Source organism: Typopeltis vanoorti, chromosome 9 (assembly GCF_054136105.1).
Source record: "Typopeltis vanoorti isolate ZY-2024b chromosome 9, IOZ_Tvanoo_1.0, whole genome shotgun sequence".
NCBI classification, from domain to species: domain Eukaryota; kingdom Metazoa; phylum Arthropoda; class Arachnida; order Uropygi; family Thelyphonidae; genus Typopeltis; species Typopeltis vanoorti.
The window spans coordinates 106,627,781-106,645,567 of record NC_143557.1 but is presented as its reverse complement, the minus strand read 5'-3'; the positions used below and the strand labels follow the sequence as shown (position 1 = coordinate 106,645,567).

Genomic DNA, 17,787 nt, shown 5'->3' with positions numbered 1-17,787 from the left:
AGTATCTCGAGGCTGAATAAGTTTAAGGAGATACATGGTAGGCATTATGTGAATAATGGTTAGTGTGGGTCTCCTCGACGAGTTTTTTGATCCCCTTGAAATACCCGTATAATATAATAAGATTAGACACACGAAGCACTCAGCCAGCCAGGCCAACAAATGATGTGATTTCAGTCATTATTGGAGTAATAAAAAGCAAATTCAATAGAACAAATGCAGTTAATACAGGGAGGTTAAAAATTTTTCGAGTTATGATCAAGACAAAAATAATTACTCGCATATAAGTGGATGGTTTTGATCGCCTAACCACTTTGATCTTTTCACCTTTTTCCTGATCTCGATCTTCTGTAATTCGAGGTGTGGCTATTAAATAACGAGACTGGTTGTAAAAATGTGTTTTTTTTTATTACAATTGCATAACTTAATTGTTATACCCCTCTTGAACATACTCCCCTCCTCTATCTATACATCACTGCATACGAATTTTCCTTTGTTGGAAGCAGTGTCGCCAGTCATCACGTGTTATCTGCTTCAGTAGCGCTGCCATCTTCTCCTTTACCTCATTCACTGACTGAAAATGGGTGCCCTTCAATGCGGATTTCAACTTTGGAAAAAGGTAAAAGTCGCATGGAGCTAAGTCCAGAGAGTAAGGTGGATGGTCCAACAACACTAGAATCTTCTTATCAGCCAGATACTGCTTTACAGATAGTGCACTGTGGGCTGGAATGTTGTCCTGATGGAGAATCCAAGCGTTGTTCTTTCACAGATCGGGTCTCTTCTTCCTCACTCGTTCTCTCAGCTTGGCCATAACCTCAAGATAATAATGTTGGTTAACTGTCTGACCCTCTGGTACCCATCAGAATTGAAGGGCACCCATTTTCAGTCAGTGGATGATGTAAAGGAGAAGATGGCAGCGCTACTGAAGCAGAGAACACCTAATGACTTGTAGCACTGCTTCCAACAATGGAAAATTCGTATGCAACGGTGTACAGATAGAGGAGGGGGAAGTATGTTGAAAGGGAATAACAATTAAATAACGAGATAGTAATAAAGTTGTACAATTTTAATCATAAACCACATTTTTGCAACCTGTTTCGTTATTTAATAGCGACACCTCGTATAGCTCTTGATATAGTGAAGTCATCTTCTTGGATAACGTAATGTCCTCAAGTGCAAGTGACTTTCTTCCAACATCATTTACCTAACTGGGAAATGCAAATTATTTTCAATAAGCAATAATTTAACGCGAATGATCTTTTTCTTAACTATTTCTCCTTCCAGATATACTGTAGGGTCATCTCTCCTATCGTTAACTAAGATCACAATCTTGTGCTAGTTTTCTTCCTCTAGCACTACCAACCTCGTGGAAAGATTTCTGGAACTTTTATATTCTTTCTTACGATTCTTCCCTACTGCTTCCACTTATCATCCAAACATCTGCTCTAAGAGAGTCCTAGAAGTTATATTTTACGTAGGAAAGTTTCCGTTTCCATTTCTTCCGGAATTTCATTCCACTTTCCAAGTCATGGTTTAACAAAATGCGTACCATAGCAGCTGAAGATAAAAGTCATCAGCATGCAGTAAGTAGCTTTCAACAGGGAGTCCACCATCATACTCAGCCTTTGCTGAAGCACGCATTAAATGCAACACAATCATCAGCACCAAGGAAATCTGACTTCATAAAGGCCAACAGCGAAAAATTAGCCTCATATCTAAATGGAGGTCAAGTCTTCTGGTCAATTGCAAAGGTCATCGGAATCAACTACTGCTCACCAATATTTTCATCTCTTTCTCTTTTCGCTTTCTGTTATCTAAATGCCACCACTGTTTCAACACCTAAAGATAAAGCTGACCTCCTGGTGTCAGTTAATAACTCTTCTGCTTACATAAATAGCAAGGGTCCTCCTACCATACCAAAGAGAGCTTATCGCATGCCAATTGTGCTTTTTTTTAGCAACAAACATCTTAAGAATTCTAAATAATTTACTCATTGAAAAGTCTTCGAACCTGACTTGAACTCTCCAATTTTATACTCAAAGGTTTTGCTCCAGAAACAACACCTGTCCTCAATCTTTTGTACAGTTCTTGCTGGCACTTATTCCAAATGACTGTAAATAAGCATCCTCAGTTATTACTAATCTTATCTACAGCTTTGATGACAATAGTATAGTTCATTCGTCGGGGAAATCTCAGTTTTCCATGTCGAGTGCAGCCAGTACCATTAAAAATTCCATTCCATGTTACCTGCCCTAGAGAGACAAAATACTGCACTTTTTTCAAGCTTTTAGTTATAACCATGGCATCATATTGAGCAATGAAAATAATTTATCACAATGATATCCGGAAACATCATTGCTACTGTAGTATTCTAGTCAATGGCTTGGAAATCGGTGTCACTATCTGTACTGCCAAGCAGACCGGCAATTTATTCTTAAGACTATTCATTCTTATTAACGGGGTTATTATTGTTTGGAAGATCTGCATGATCGAAAGGTGATGCAATTCTCATTGTATTTGTAGGTGTTGATCCTGGTGGACCTTTTTTTTCTTCAACAACTGCCAGAAAATCGTCTTGATAGAACAGATGTAGATTTTGTAGACACCATTAACACCAATGGAAGGAAACTTCGGAAGGTCAGTGAGTAAGAAAAAAAAAGGTAGATTTATCTAATACTTTATAAAATAGTAATAATTATTTATTTATAACGATTCAAATTAAAAGTTCAGATAGGACAGTTAACCCTGCATAGGGTATGTATTTGTATGCACATTACGCGTATTTTTCTGGTGAATTTGCTTGCTTCCATGTAACAGAAAATTTCCGGGACGAAAACCCCAGCCCAGTATGAGACCGGGGAACTCACTTTCTGTTAAAAGCCATGATATAAAAGTTGTTCTTGTCCTAACCAGGATTCGAACCTAGGTTTTTCCAGCCAATGAGCTTCGTTCGATAAAAAGGTAACCATTTATTATACTTTTAAGCTATGCAAAGTGAGGAAAGTAATAATGGATGACAGAAATATTACATTTAGAGTTATTATTAGAAATATGTTATATACTAATTTTTGTACGGCCACCTCTTTATTCTCTTAACGCACAATACTCAATTCTAAAGCATTTAAAACCTCAACTAAGTTAACAAAGTCTGAGATAATATAATATACATTTATTCATGTTTCATATAAGACATTTTTTAATTTTGTTTCATATAATATAATACACTTTTATTTTATATCATATAGACTACACTACAACACATTTTTGTTTCATATTTTATGGTTTGATATTTCACAGAAACGCATCGCACAATTATACGCTACCTACGTTCATTTCTATGATCAATCATTGTCTTTTTCAGTTTAAATGACGTTGAAATTCAGCAAAGAATCGGAAGAGGAAACAAAAACAGTGACACACGTGGGGGGGGGGAGACACTTCAGCTGTCCAGTTTTGGGATATTGATCTACAACGGTCGTCTGAATTTTCATTCATTAAAAAAGTTCTAAAAGGGGAAAATTATCAATATCCAAAAATTAGATTAAAAGGAATAAAAATAAAAATGATCATTAAAATTGTATAAAAAAACTTTGAATAAAAAACTAGTAAAAACTATAAAACTAGTAAAAACAATAACGCAAGGATGGAAATTACGAGAGACCCATCCTGGGTGATTCTCTTCTAAACGGGCTGGAGGCCACCTCGATGTTGGCCTTCTACCCGAGTTTGTTCAGGTCGATTCTCCTCGGTAAAAAATTAGACGAAACTAATTATAACGCCCATAATGAAATGAACAGAGTGCGTATATATATATATATATAATTTTGTCACTGCTCCTACCTCCATACCTAAAGAACAACTCTTAACGAAGATAGAAAAGGAGGCATCTTTATTACCAATCAAAGAAGCTAATCTGCTTCGTAGAGAAGCCATTTTCACCATAAATCATGCTAGACCACGTCCAGACAACATCTCTTCCTCTGAAAGAGCAGCTATTAAGTCTTTAAAAATTAATAATGACATCGTGATTCTACCTGCTGACAATGGGAATGCGACTGTCATCTTAGACAAGTCTGATTACCATAATAAAATTTTGGAACTTTTAAACAGTGATACTTACTCTGAACTTAACAGTGATCCAACAATTGAATTACACAATAGGACTAATAATTTATTAAAAACCACCTTGGAGTTACCAAGAAACATCCGTCTTTCACTTAGATCACTTCATCCTTTAATCCCTCGAATATATGGTCTCCCCAAGATACACAAGGCAAATGTTCCGCTCAGACTAATAGTTGAAGGGATGCACCCACCTACCTACAACCTTTCTAAGTACCTCGGAACTTTTTAAGAAATCTTTCTGGAATTTCCTTTTCTCATATTAAAAAATCTGCTGACTTTGTATCAAAAATCAAGCACATCAAACTTAAAAAAAAACAGATTTAACTGCTAGTTTCCATATTGTCTCTCTCACTCTCTTCACAAATGCTTCTGCTGAAGAAGTCTTCAATCTTCTGAAGAACAAATTATCCCAAACACTCTTTGCTTTACTCTCCCATTGCATAAAGTCATGATACTTCAAATATGACAATAAGATCTACTTACAAAACTCAGGTCTAGCCATGGGAAGCCAACTCTCTCCGATATATTTCTTAACGATGTTGAAGAAAAAGCTATTAACCCCTTCCCCCCTTAAACCAAAATTTGGGTATCGTTATATAGACGACATATGTCTCATCTGGGAAGACGATGTCAACAACCTCAATTTATTTTTGGACCACCTAAACAAATTTTATGAAAAAATATCTTTTGCCTTCGAACTGGAATCCAATGACTACCTCTCCCTTTCTAGATCTGAAGCTTACCAGATGTTCTGAAAATATTAAAATCTCAATTTTTAGAAAACCTACTCATACTGACAGATACCTTCATTCTTCTTCTCATCACTACCCTCCGCAAAAATATGGTAATATTTTTACCTTAGGACACCGGGCCAAATCGTTACTAACAGAAGATATAGAAATTGAAAATGAACTCCTTTTTTTTAAAAAAGACTTTTATCAATAATGGTTTCTCTCTTAATAAAATTGAAACATTTCTTTCTCTCCGTCACTCAACTGCTTCTAAAGATCCCTCTTCCACTAGAGCCTTTATCTCTTTACCTTACATCAGCTCTCTTTCACTAAAACTAGAGATAAAACAAATAAATTAGCTAAAACAAAATTTTAGCTAATTTCTTGAGAATTAGCTAAAATTCTCAAGAAATTTAATTTCAGAACTTGATTCACTACACTCCCAAATCTTCGATCCATACTTAGTAAACCTAAAGAGAAACATCTTCCAACTTAGTTTCCAGGAGTCTACAAGATCTTATGTGATTGGGGAAAGTCATACTACGGCTAAACTGCTAAATCCATCCTTCTTCGTCTGGAAGATCACCGTAGAGATATTCCCTACAACAGGATTAGAGTCAGCGCTCTCTCTAGCCACGTTCTTTTCTCCGTTATCTCAGATGAAGGCCGCCAACACATTGTGGACTGGACACAAACTTCTAATGGCCATGTGTGCTATAATGAACTTGAAAGAAAGATTGTCGAGTCCAGAGAAATTGCCTTAGATTCTTCCCATATCGATAACTCCCTACGTTTCAATCTTTCTGACGCACACATTGCCTCTGTTCAATACTGGCGCACTCGTGACAGCACGTAGTCAACTTTTATTTGGAACTCAAGCTCACATTACTGTTTTCAAAATAAATGTACTACTTTTTTTTTGGACTAGTACTGTTAATGCAATTTTTAAGTCTCTGTTATTTTTTGTATATTTCTTTGATTGTGATACCTGAAGAAGTTGATCCATTCAACGAAACTAGTAAATTAGTAGTAACTTTTTAAATAAACCATGTCATCTCTTTATCTCTCGGTATCAGTCATTTAAATATAATATTTCTACCGAGTATAAATGAATGTTCAGAATATATATATATATATATATATATATATATATATTTTTTTTTTTTTCCGTTGAAAGATATACATTCAGCTATACCACCTTTATTTATCATATTATAGATTTTTCATATTGTCTAAGATTGGGTACACTTCGTATATTTAATGATCAAAGTGAAGACTTCAAAGAAGATATCTTAACATTTTTTCTTTTCATAATCTTACATTAATGACTTTGTACTTCGTCTTTTGGGTTTCAGTGTGCTCAGGTGTCTCAAGTTTCCTCTATTGTAATCTGTATGCGTTGATGAACACAATGTTGTTTTAATCTGACTACATTGATTTATAAGTTTTATTCATAAGCAGTTGATTATCTATTTTAGAAAGTTGATGCCAAAAAAAAAGAATATATTAAAATAAAATACTGTATACAGTCCTTATAGGGACTGGCTTAAAGGGGCGAAGCAAGAAAGCTTTTCATATTCCCCGTTATCTGTAGAGGACAGTGTAGGAATAAGGTGTTATTGAGCAATGCTGTAGCCAACTTCATTGGCTACAGCATTACCATCCATTACTCTCCAAAGGTATTGGATTGAATGAATCAATCACCGCATCTCACCATACTGTATACAGTTCTTAAAAGAATTGGGCGAAGGATTGAGTCCTTGACTCTTTATCCCGTCATTTGAATGAAGAAAATTTGTGTGGATGGGGTGTTATTGAGCTAAAAAGCTCTAGTCATGGCTGGGTAACGGCAATAGCCGAGCCTCAGTTAAAACTTCATTGGCTACAGCATTGCCATTTGTTTCCCTGGAAGTCCTAAAAAGGACTTTTTCAGTCAGGAACCATTCAGTTCCGTCATTTCTCCTTCATACTGTATACAGGTTGAAAAAATAATTCTTTTATGCAAATTAATCAAATTCAAAATATGGCGTATTAAAGTAATATAATAAATATTTTTTATTTTCTTATAAAAACTATTATTTTTATTGAAATAAATGAGATCATATAGATTACAATATGAGTTAAACATGTTTGTCAGATAAATATCTAAAAGTTTAATTTAAAAGATTTAGATTCAGATTGCAATACAAATTATAATAAAACGATGCCTAATAAGAGCACTCACAATAGAATTAACTGGAAGTGCACAAAGAATAAAAACACCTAAAGTACTTGTAAGAAATAAAGATACTAAAAAAAAAAGATTTTTGCATAAAGAAAAAAAAACAGTCTACAAAATCGTTTCTTTTCTAAGTTGCTAGACATCGTATGAAATGAAGCCTGAACTATAATATGATGTATGGATATGCGTGCGTACCTTTTTCTAGAGAAAGGGAAAAATAGTTTTCCAAGTGTAAAGGCAAGAATACGAAGTGCAAGTGCCTAAAGAAAAAAAAAACGACTAGTATGGCGATATTGTGATAACTTGATGCATTTTTTTTAAGTTGGTAACTTGAAAACTGCATCAAGTTACCAAAGATGTATTTTTCTCTTTTTATCTCTTGATAGTTCAGAATGTACACATATCAGTCACTGAATTAGAAATCTTTATGTACGTAAAGGTGAAAGCGTACATGCAAAATGCATGGTGCCTCTCCAAGTGTTCTTGGCAACTATTTAAGAATGCTGCTGATCAGTAATCGTCAACAGTGTATAAGATGGGATTTTTCAGTGAATTTTGTTTTAGAAAGTTTTTATTAAAAATGAATGACAGTTGCTTAAACCTCGGCGACAAAAATGTTAATGGTTTCCTAAGTATAAAAACAAAAATGAACGCAAAAATTGTGTTGTTTCAATGATCCGTTTCCAGAATATTATGAAAGGAATCAGTTACAACACAAAATGCTTTAAAGCGAAGCTAAAATGCTTGAAACGATTTATCGCTAACAGCAAACACATAAATATAGAAGTAAACAAAAGAACGAGGAAGAAGATCAGTATGACGACACGTTTCGGAATGACTTGGAACATAAGTCGCTGCCAACCGACTTTTAACTAATAAGCCGATTTCCTAAAGACGAAAAGCCACTCATGAGAAATTCACTAATTCATTAACCAAGAGATAAATGCCACTGTAGTCAAGGAAATATTGCTGAAGCAACTAACTGAAACAATAAAACGTGTTCACTCATGAGAACTTCATTACCGGAAAGAAATGTTGTGGCTAAGTTTACGTGACCAGCATTTGTTAGTACAAATTTCTTAGTGCAGAACGCAGAACGATACTGACTTGATGGGTGAAGCAGAAATGATTGTCATATTCCCCTTTGTCTGAGAAGGAAAGTTCTTTGAGTGGAGAATTATTGAGCTTTAAGCTCGCCCTGAAAGGGCAGTGAGATTATTTGTGTTTAGCTGAGCATAGAATTGATTTGAGTCTTTTGTATTTGCAATAATCTGCTTCATTGTAGTCTGAAGCTTGCTTGATCAGTGGGTTCGAATGATAAATTGTCTTGATAAAGAACTTTTCTGCTAGGTCATGAAGGAGAGATGTGATGTAGGGAATGTTGACTTCTCTGTGAATCTGGGAGTTTTCTGATAAATCAAACTCATTCTCAGACATTTGTTCTGTATTCTTTGTAGATTTTGAATATTTGTATTCGAGGTCTGACTTCATGCAGAAGATGCGTAAGTGATGACTGGGCGTATTACCATCCTGTATATGAATAGTTTGTTTTGAGGGTCTATTTTACTTTTTCTGTTGATCATCGGGTAGAGCTGCCCAATTACTTTGGAAGTCTTTGAGCTTATTTGTGTTATATGTCTGGGGAATTGTAGTTTTTTGTCGATCATTACGCCGAGATATTTGACTGTATTCTGCCATGGGATCTTAACTCCTAGTAAATGTATATCTTCCTTGATCTGAGGCTTCTTTCTAGTGAAACAGTAAGGCTGAACTCTTCTGTGGATTTGCTTGGATCCTCCAGTCCATCAACCATTTCTAGTGTGAATACTGTTTTGGAGTCTTTTTATGGCTAGTTTGGGGCTGAGAAATGATTATGCTGCTAATAATGCAATATAATCTGCATATAATGCAGCGATTGTTGAGCTTGGGTTTTGAGGGATATCAGCTATATAGATAGAAAACAGCAAGGGGGCCAGGAGTGAGCCCTTCGGCACACTCGCCAGGATCTTGCGTCTGGTTGACACAGTTTCATTTATTTTGAATTACATGAATCTGTCTTTGAGGTATGAGTGAATTATTTTAACTATATTTGTAGGCATATTGAATGTAATAAGCTCGTAGAGAAGACCCTGATGCCACACCTTATCACTAGCCTTCGCAGCATATATAAAGACCGCAGCTGTGTGGATGTTCCGGTTGAAGCTTTCGGAGATGAATTCGATCAGCCTGTGGATCTGTTGAACGGTGGTATGGTTTTTTCTAAATCCAAACTGCTCATTAGGAATTATACTTAGTTTATCCGTTTCTGATTGAAGCCTTGTAAGGATTACTTTTTCTGCGATCTTTCCAAGGCTGGACAAAAGACTGATAGGTCTGTAGCTTTCAGGGAGTTGGGTGTTTTTTCCAATCTTTTTGATTCGCGTGATATCCGTTATCTTCCATGTTAAGGGAAAATACTTGAGTCTCAGGATGGCATTAATCATGTTGACTAGATGAACAATGGTTTTTCTGGGGAGTAGTTTCATTATTTTGTTTGTGATTCCATCTGAATCTGGGGCCTTATTGTTGTTCAGGTGGGTTATGATATTCATAACTTCTGTTGGAGAAGTGGGTGTGACAGGTTCTAGGTCATTCTTTTGTTGTGTTATGGCCTGCCTGACTCGGCGGTGAATCTTGTAGATAAGATTGATGTTCAAATTTTCATAAGAGGAGTTGCATTGAGTTTCCAAGCTATCTACCAGAGCCTCTGCCTTTTCAGTGTAAGCATGGCCTATTCCCTTCTTGGTCTGAATTGGGGGTAAAAGTTGCCTTTAGTGCGAACGGTTCTCAGGAACTTCCAAATGGAGTTGTCCTCTGGGTTTAGTTTCGTTAGCTTGGATTCCCAGTCTTGATTTCGATATTTTTTGGAGAGCTTCACGGACATGTCTGTTCAATTTATTCAGGTTGGTTTTATCTTGCGCGGCTCTTGTGTTATGGTACCCTTTTCTGGTTTTGTTTTTCAGTCTGATTAAATCCATGATTTCCTCGAGGATCGGTCCACTAGGGTGAAAGACTGTAGTTTGGGTAACTGACTTTAGTGCTTTTTTGATTTGACTGGTTAGGTTGTTTACAGAAAAGTCTATTTCCTCTTTCGTGTGAATAGCAGGGAATGGGCCAATGTGATCAGGGAGAATTCTGGAGTGCTTGTCCCAAGATATGAAAGAGTGAGGAGGGGAGAGTTGCTCTTGTGTACCGAATTTAAGAAGAATAGGGTTGTGATCGGACGAAAGTTCATTTAATGTTTCCAGCTGATATTGGTATCTGATGTTTTTGAGGATGACTTTGTCAAGTACATCTGAGCTTCCAGCTGAGCTGTGATGGGTGGGCTCTGTGGGTCCAGCTACAACAATAGAATTTTGTATTGAGTAATGGTTTAGAGTTCGACCTTTGTCGTTGATTGTGGAACTATACCAGGCTGTATGTTTGGCATTAAAGTTACCAGCCATGATGATGAAGTCTGTGAAGCTGAGAATGGTGTCCAAGTCAGATACCTGTAATGGAAGGCTGAGCGGTTTATATACAGCATAGATTTTGATACTGCCAGCATTGTTGGTATGACCTTCAATGCCTGTTATCTCTAGGTTCTTGGTTTGTGGATTGGTCGGAACATTGTGGCTTAGGTTGTTTTTAATGTATATAGCTGTTACTCCTCCACTGCTGATGAGTCTGTCTGTTTTGTACATAATATAGTTCCGTAACTTGGAGTTATTAGCTGGCCCGAGATGTGTTTCATTTACTAATATTATGTCAGGATTGTGTCTGTGAGTGAACTCGTGCCGTTCTAGGATTTTGTTACTCAGTCCATTGGCGTTCTATGCAGTGATCATGAGAGAGATGGGATGGAATTTTCTTTTATTCATTATTGAGGGCTGTCAGAATTGATTGGGTACCTTGTAGGAATCTTTTCGTGAAGGATGGCGAAGGATTTGTCATGCTGAATTCTTGTAACATGGTAGCTAGTGAGACAGTTAATACTGATGTTAGATTTGAGCTTATTTGATCATGGGAGACAGCCTTTGTTCGTGCTGCCTCTGCATAAGTTTTGAGCATTTGTTTTCTTTCCGTAGTTGTCACGCTGGAGATAATTTGGACCTGGGTGCTACCTTCACGGCTGTCTTGAGCATCGCTGAAATGTGTTGTAAGGGTAGTTTTTGCTGACCTTCGGTTCTTTGGGTGTGTAATGCATCCCTCGTAGTTGGCACTGTGAGGACCTCCACAGTTGGCGCATTTAGCTGGTGTGGATCTTGGCTTGGTACACGTGACGGTCTGGTGGCCCTCACCGCATTTCAAACACCTGTAATTGACCTTGCAAAGTTTTTCGGCATGGCCAAACCTTTGGCACCTACGGCACTGCCCAGCCGAAGACTTTTTCCTTAGTGGCTCAGTAGAAATTCTGAGGTCACAGATGATGATCGCAGTCAGTTCATATATCTCTTCTGTGCCTTGTCAATTTCTACGAGCACCAGTGGCATTGGCCGTTTATCTGAGCTGAGCATCCTGCTCACTTTTACTGGTGTTAGGCCACAATTCATAAGATCAGCAGTGATTTCTTCAGAGGTGACACATTCGGTTACTCCGCGAAGTACTACTTTGAGATTCTTTTCACTGGGTAAAGCAAAAGTTTGATAAGGAAGCCTTTTGTTATCCATTAGTTTTGTCAATTGTCTGTAGTCAATGACTAAGGCTGGCTGGAGTTTGACTCCTTCATCTTGATTTTTAGCAGAGGAATATGAGATTTTATGTTCCCTAAGGGCTAATGTGACAGTTTTATAAAACCCGGCCAGTCAGATTCCCGCTTGCTTATTATGAGTTTCAGTACCTCCAGGGACTTCTCCTCATTTAGGATCTGGATCTGCTCTTTGATTTTTCCATATCAAAGTGGCGATTTCCTGCCAGCAGTATAAATAATCCCGCAGGGCTAGGGGCCTGCCAGCAAAATATCCTATAGACCTAGATGGACTACTAGCAATATGTAATCCCGCAAGGCTAGGGACCTGCCACCAAGAGTCCTGTAGACTGTGTTGTCTACTAGCAAAATTTAGTCTTGTTGCGACCTACTAATTGAAGAAAGGAGTATCAGTATCTCACTTGGCCACAGTTTAGAAACCTTCCTCCCTATAAAACCTTAAATCCACCACTGGTCCTCATTGCGGGTGGGGCCTGCTGGCCATTTGACCTCTTGCACGTTTCGTGCAGAGGGGGAGACAGTAGGAATCAAACTGTGTCAGCGCCAGTGCAATGTCAGATTACTGAGAAACCTTGTATGCAATGTAATCAGGCTCAGTCTAAAATAATACGTCCGTTCTCATAAAAAGCCAAAAGCAGGATATCCTCCAATCATTTCATAGTGCTTATAGTCCTTATAAGGACTTGCCTAAAGGGACGAAGCAAGAATGCTTTTCATCTTCCCGGTTATCTGTAGAGGACAGTGTGGGGATAAGGTGTTATTGAGCAATTAAAGCTCTGATCATGGCAGGAGGGTAACAACAATAGCCGAGCCTCAGTTAGAACTTCATTGGCTGTAGCATTGCCATCCATTACCCTCCAAGGGTATTGGATTCAAGGAATCAATCACCGCATTCCACGGTCGATTGAGTCATCCTCCATCATTTCTTAGTGCCTTATCCTTATAAGGACTTGCCTAAAGGGGCGAAGCAAGAATTCTTTTCATCTTCCCCGTTATCTGTAGAGGACAGTGTAGGGATAAGGTGTTATTGAGCAATTAAAGCTCTAATCATGGCAGGAGGGTAACAGCAATAGCCGAGCCTCAGTTAGAACTTCATTGGCTACAGCATTGCCATCCATTACCCTCCAAGGGTATTGGAGTGAATGAATCAGTCACCGCATCTCACGGTCGATTGATTTCATTCATTTCTTAGTGCATACGCATAACATTATTGGCTGGATGGGTGAAGCAAATATGCTTTTCGTTTTCCCCTTTGTCTGTTAAGGGAGTGTTTTGAATGGGTTGTTTAATGAGCTTTAAGCTCGCCACCTGATGGCTGTGAGTTTAGTTTAGGATGGACTTTGTCCTTTTGTGTTTGTGTCTTTCTTCTTCGTTTTTTCTTAGTGCCTTATAAGGACTGGCTTAAAGGGGCGAAGCAAGAATGTTTTTCATCTTCCCCGTTATATCTGTAGAGGACAGTGTAGGGATAAGGCGTTATTGAGCAAGTAAAGCTCTGATCATGGCAGGAGGATAACAGCAATAGCCGAGCCTCAGTTAGAACTTCACTGGCTACAGTATTGCCATCCATTACCCTCCAAGGGTATTGGATTGAATGAATCAATCACCGCATCTCACGGTCGATTGATTCCTCCTTTTCTTAGTGCATTTTTAGTGCATTTATTGCAAATCATATTAACTTCAAATGATGGTATTTACTATTAGGTGTTGCACAAACATTCCTATTATTTTAAATTTCATTAAAATATTCAATTTGTTTTATAAATTTTGAAATATCTTAAAGATTGCTACTTAATTTTATATAATTTAATTTTTTTTACAATTTATTGATACTCTAAACACAAAACATTAAAGAAATGAATTAATAGTAAATCAGCGACTAGTAATATAACAGTATCACTGATAATGCGCCTTAACAAATGCCTCCGTAGCATAGCCTCTGAAAGAGGACACGTTTGATTATAACAACCTTGAATTCTATTCTCGTCCTGAGGAAAAATATTTATATGTGCCTTTGAAATTGAAAGTGAGTTAGCCGCGTTGATGCAGAATTAAAAGGATTTTTTCCCCTCTCAGAACTCGTTTTTTTTCACCCATGTATAGAAAACTCGACCTGTTAACACACACATTCCACGCAGACAAAGCGCTTGTTGTGAACGGTAGATGGCGTAGTGGTGGATGTTGAATTATGTTGCTGACGTATCATATAATAATAGTATATGATACGTCATATACTATTATGGATGCAGGATGTATCATATAATAATAGTATTGAATAAATCAGAAGTACGAGTATGGAAATTTTGAGTAAATAATAGCAAACGTGAACAATGAACTTTGTAATGCACAAAAGAGATCTGAGGAGATCAAAGAACAAAGTGAATATGGAACAGTGGCGTGATAAGCAGGTTTTTAAACTACTTAAAAGCATACAAAATGAAAGAAATGCTGGGAAATTTGAGATTATTAAGGAAATTAACATAAAATGCAAACAGTATATCCAAAAAAGGGTTAAAATAGTCTTAAATGCCAATAATTTTAGAGAGGATTTTGACTAATGAATTGGTTATACGCATTGCTTTGATAATGTGATACATAATGAAACACATCTAAGTGCATACTTTATTACCAAAATTTCTTCTTCAGTAACGGAGGCACTCTGAAGAGTATATCAGTGTGTACTTCTTCATTGTTAAGTACACATTCTTGTGAATGTGTACTTAACTACACATTCAACGTGTAATTAAGAGAATAAATACGGTTTTCGTTGTTCCTTCTGAAGAAAGATGAGGGTGTTCTCTATCGTTCGCAGTTTTCTGAGAACACTCAGTTAAAAAAAACATTTATATAGTTCCGCTTTTCAGTAACTCCTTTTTAAATAAGTGTGGAGGAAAACCTGGGGGTTGGTGAGCACATGTCTGTTAACACTCTTTTTCACTTCAAGTCGTTAACGAAGAAATTATTACAAACAAAAAAATCACAGTATACATTGAAAATTTCTTTATCAAATTCATCACTGCAGCATTCAATACAACGTAAACTTGCCTATTATGAACTATCTGATAAGTTTTCAAACAAAACAAGAGAAAAACAATAACAGTATATAGTTAAGAATCAGCGCTGAAGATATGAACTATATGCTCAACAATTTTTCATGCATTAAGATGTACATAAATCACAAATTTAAATATAAGTACCTTCAAAAGTGAATGACCTGCTCAAGCCATTAGCATATACTTTACATCAACACTCCTAATTTAAATAAATTTGTATAAAGTAACTTCCAATAATCTGAGACCTATTATCTTCTTGTAACAGCAAAAAAGTCATCCTTCGCTGCACTGCACTGAAAGATCAATTAAGTGTATGCAGTCAGAGGACAAGTAAACCAGGGTGAATATAAATTAAATAAACAAAATATAGGAAGAATGAAAAGAACGTTTCGCAGAATAGATTCCATGTACAAAACACACCCTAAGTTCTCTTTAGACAACTAGAGCTTAAATAAGAAATGATGGAGAAATCCTAAAAAAAAAAAATAAGAGTAGAAACAACAAAAATATGATTATTCATAAAAATAATGAAAATAAAAGAGTAGGAAAACTAAATAAGAGATATAGAGAAAATATAGAATAATGCGTAAGCGGGTGGTTTGAAAAGTTCTCGGCCTAACAATGAAAAAACGAATTTATAATTTCAAAATTATTTTTATCTTTCAACATAATCTCCCTTAAGACTAATACATTTATACCAGAGATGCTCCAGCACCATCCCTGTAGTGGTTCTCCGTAAGATATGCAAAATTCCCCACTACAGCTGCAATCACCTCTTGATTAGAAATAAAACGCTGACCAGCGATGAAGAGTTTTGATTTTGGGAAGAGATAGAAGTCAGAGGAGCCAAAACTGGGGAATAGGGTGGATGTTCCAAAATTGATAGCGCAGATCCCTTAATTTTCCCATTCCCAAAACACCTTTGTGGGCAGGTGCATTGTCCTGATGAAAGATGATTTTATTCCTTCTGCAAACTGGTCTTTTCTCATGAATGTTTTCGTCTAGTCTGGTTAAAATATCGGAATAATATTCCCCGGTTATTGTTTTAACCTTTTACCTTCAAAATAATTAATAAACATAATGCCTTTAGCATCATAAAACACAGAAGTCATGACCTTTTGAAGACCCGACACTCAGGGTAGCCCCTGAGTGTCGAGTCTACCCTGAGTGTCGAGGCTACCCTCGAGTGTCGAGTTGGGAGCCGTAGCCGTCAGGGGGCAGAGCCCCTAGTTATTTTATAATCTGTATTTAACAATGTTATACCTCTCCATTGTTTTATATCCTTCAGGTTTTCTGAATCGGAAAGTTTTGGTATTAATGTGATGTATCCACTGTTGAAGTTTTCTGATTTTGCCTGTGTTTCTAACATTTGTTTAATCATCCTCATAAACAAGTTTTCAAACTTTTGAAATATCGTATGTAGGATTCACCGGTTAGACAATCTTCTCCAGGAGATTTTCCTGTTGGGAGATGCTTTATTATATTCTTGCATTCCGATATTGCAATGGAGGCATCAATCTCTTCAGTCTCTATTCGAGTTATCTTGGGTATAAATGACACGAATTTATTTCGTTCGATGGTATCACTCTCTTTTTCTCTGAATAGAGCTGTAAAGTGTTTGTGAGACACCTTCAGTAAGTCGGCATCTTCTTGCAATGTTTCCCCTTCATAATGCAGAGCATTTATCCTTCTTCTTTCGTTGCTGTCTATTTCGAACAGCCAGGCAGTGGATGTTTTGCCTTCATCATCTTCTACAGCCTTTAAAACGCGTCTGTGTCCATGCAACTTTTATTTCTTTGTATGTAGTTCTTTTATTTTATTTTTAATGGATTTATTTCTGCTTTTACTTGTCTGTTTGTTCTGTCTGAATTGTAAAAGCCAGATAACTTTTTTAGATCTTCTTCCTGTTCTCTCGTTTTCTGGTTCTTTATTCTACTTCATATTCGGATAGCTGCCTTTTTAATAGTTAACTTAAATGTTTCCCACGCACTGAATGCATTTTCATGTTTTTCAGCTTATGCTATTTAGTTAACAGCCTTATCATATCAGCAGTCTCTTGTAAGGCTGATTTTTGTTGTCATCTGAATCTAAACGTACATGTTCAGCATATTTTTCCAAAAACCATTCCTATCACCTCACTCCATGCTGTATCTACATTCTTTTACAGTGCACGATATTATATTCATTCCAAAAGTCTTTTTTTTCTCACCTTCACTAGCAGCTGTAGCCAGAATAAATATCTTAAATAATATGTCTTGAAAGTAGCAATAACAACCCATGTTGCAGAAATGTGGTGGTATTCGGAAAACGTGTTAATGGGATGGTTTTCATCCGAGTGGTCGGATGAAAACCATCCCATTAACGCGTTTTCCGAATACAGTAGTCAGTTCCTGACTACTGTATATTTTTTACATGGAACATAAACTTCTGCCTTCATAGAAACTTCCACTTCCTTGTTTCTGGCCATTCACTCTTTTCCTTCATCAACAGATTTTCTAAATGTCAATCATCAAACCCAATTATATGCAACCCATCACCCATAACTTGTTTTAGTTAAGTTCAATTTATACAGTTTGCTCTTTTAAATACAAGACATACAAAATTAAATGAAGCGGAAAGTTAAATCTCTTTTGACCGACATTTTCCGATATTAAGTAAAAATATCCTCGATTGGTTTAAATGCAGTTATTCGAATAGTTGCTATTGCATGGACAAGTTATATTTCGTAACGTTTTCGCAAACGTATCTAGATCAAAAAATGAAGGTTCTGTTAATTTTATGTGTATTGTTGCCATGCTTCTTTCTGTTTGCACAAGCATATTTAGTGAATAATTCTCGATTTCTTTGTTTTGGAACATATATATCAGGTAAGTGCTTGCTTGAAGCAGTAATAAACTTTTAAGTGGAGTGCCCTTTTGAAAACATCTTCGTTTCTTA

At 36.7% G+C, this 17,787-nt stretch overlaps 1 protein-coding gene across 1 annotated transcript in view; it reads left to right on the top strand.

The window, feature by feature from the left end:
• The first annotated feature begins 2,545 nt into the window (after positions 1-2,545).
• LOC150103384 (lipase member I-like) overlaps positions 2,546-17,787 on the top strand; it is a 40,403-nt gene continuing 25,161 nt past the window's right edge. The window contains exon 1 of the mRNA XM_090398513.1: positions 2,546-2,634. The gene's annotated coding sequence lies outside the window, so the exon portion shown is untranslated. The remainder of the gene's footprint in view (positions 2,635-17,787) is intronic.